A 2,500-nucleotide genomic window follows, 5' to 3' on the forward strand; every position below is an offset into this window, starting at 1 on the left:
CGGCCGCTGACAGCCTCATCCTGGCAGGTGGCCATCGAACCCCCTCGGGTCCTGACCTCTGACCCTCGCCTCAGGGTGCCATGGCTGAGCTATGGGTTTTCTCCACAAACCCTTCCCCCCCCGAACACCCCCCCCCCAACAACTCCCACCCCCACCCCCACCCCCACGCCCACCCCCACCCCCCACTCACACCCCCACCCCCACCCCCACCCCCACGCCCACCCCCACCCCCCACTCACACCCCCACCCCCACCCCCACCCCCACCCCCACCCCCCACTCACACCCCCACCCCCACCCCCACCCCCACGCCCACCCCCACACCCCACTCACACACCCCACCCCCACCCCCACCCCCACCCCCACCCCCACACCCCCACCCCCACCCCCACCCCCACCCCCACCCCCCCACTCACACCCCCACCCCCACCCCACCCCCACCCCCACACCCCCACCCCCACCCCCACCCCCCACTCACACCCCCACCCCCACCCCACCCCCACCCCCACACCCCCACCCCCACCCCCACCCCCCACTCACACCCCCACCCCCCACTCACACCCCCCACCCCCACCCCCACCCCCACCCCCACACCACCACCCCCCACTCACACCCCCACCCACACCCCCACCCCCACCCCACCCCCACCCCCACCCCACACCCACACCCCCCACCCCCCACCCACACCCCCCACCCCCCACCCCCACCCCCCACCCCCACACCCCCACCCCCACGCCCACCCCCACCCCCACCCCCACACCCCCACCCCCACCCCCACCCCCCACTCACACCCCCACGCCCACCCCCACCCCCACCCCCTCCCCCACCCCCACACCCACCCCACCCCCACGCCCACCCCCAACAACCCCCACCCCCACACCCACCCCCAACAACCCCCACCCCCACCCCCACACCACCACCCCCACCCCCACCGCCCACTCACACCCCACCCCCACCCCACCCCCTCCCCCACCCCCACGCCCACCCCCACCCCCCACTCACACCCCCACCCCCACCCCCACCCCCCACCCCCACCCCCCCACTCACACACCCCCACCCCCACCCCCACCCCCACGCCCACCCCCACACCCCACTCACACCCCCACCCCCACCCCCACCCCCACGCCCACCCCCACACCCCACTCACACCCCCACCCCCACCCCCACCCCCCACCCCCACACCACCACCCCCACGCCCACCCCCACCCCCACCCCCACACCCCCCACCCCCACCCCCACCCCCACCCCCACCCCCACACCCCCACCCCCACCCCCACCCCCACCCCCACCCCCCACTCACACCCCCACCCCCACCCCCACCCCCACCCCCACACCCCCACCCCCACCCCCACCCCCCACTCACACCCCCACCCCCCACTCACACCCCCCACCCCCACCCCCACCCCCACCCCCACACCACCACCCCCACGCCCACCCCCACCCCCACCCCCACCCCCACCCCCCACTCACACCCCCACGCCCACCCCCACCCCCACCCCCACCCCCACCCCCACCCCCACACCCACCCCACCCCCACGCCCACCCCCAACAACCCCCACCCCCACACCCACCCCCAACAACCCCCACCCCCACCCCCACACCACCACCCCCACCCCCACCGCCCACTCACACCCCCACCCCCACCCCACCCCCACCCCCCACACCCACCCACCCCCACCCCCCACTCACACCCCCACCCCCACCCCCACGCCCACCCCCACCCCCACCCCCCACTCACATCCCCACCACCACCCCCACCCCCCACACCCACCCCCACCACCACCCCCACCCCCACCCCCACCCCCCACACCCACCCCCACCACAACCCTATTCCCACCCCCACCCCTGCCAACAACCCCACCCCCACCCACACCAACAACCCCCACCCCCACCAACAAGCCTACCCCCACCCCCACCCCCACCCCCGCCAACAACCCCCACCCCCACCCCCACCCCCACCAACAACCCCCACCCACACCCCCACCCCCACTCCCACCCCCGCCAACAACCCCCACCCCCACCCCCACCCCAGCCAACAACCCCCACCCCCTTTTAAAACACCGAGGCCTGGGCGTTTTGGCCAATGGGGTGGCCTGGTGATTCAGGTGGATATAACCCGTGTTGGGGTTAGGCTGGACTTCCAGCTCCAGGCCTCAGTTAGTCACACACACGCTTCATTTGGACTGGGGTATCAGGACCCAATGAATTCTCATCTACTCTCACTCTCCCTCCTTTTCTCTCTCTCTCTCTCGTTCTCCCTCTCTCCTTTTCTGTCTCTCTCTCTCTCGTTCTCCCTTTCTCCTTTTCTCTCTCTCTCTCTCATTCTCTCTCTCTCCTTTTCTCTCTCTCTCTCTTCCGCTCTCCCTCTCTCCTTTTCTCTCTCTCTTGCTCTCCCTCTCTCCTTTTCTCTCTCTCTCTCGCTCTCCCTCTCTCCTTTTCTCTCTCTCTCTCTCATTCTCTCTCTCTCCTTTTCTCTCTCTCTCTTGCTCTCCCTCTCTCATT

Source organism: Carcharodon carcharias (genome assembly GCF_017639515.1).
Source record: "Carcharodon carcharias isolate sCarCar2 chromosome 35 unlocalized genomic scaffold, sCarCar2.pri SUPER_35_unloc_1, whole genome shotgun sequence".
NCBI classification, from domain to species: domain Eukaryota; kingdom Metazoa; phylum Chordata; class Chondrichthyes; order Lamniformes; family Lamnidae; genus Carcharodon; species Carcharodon carcharias.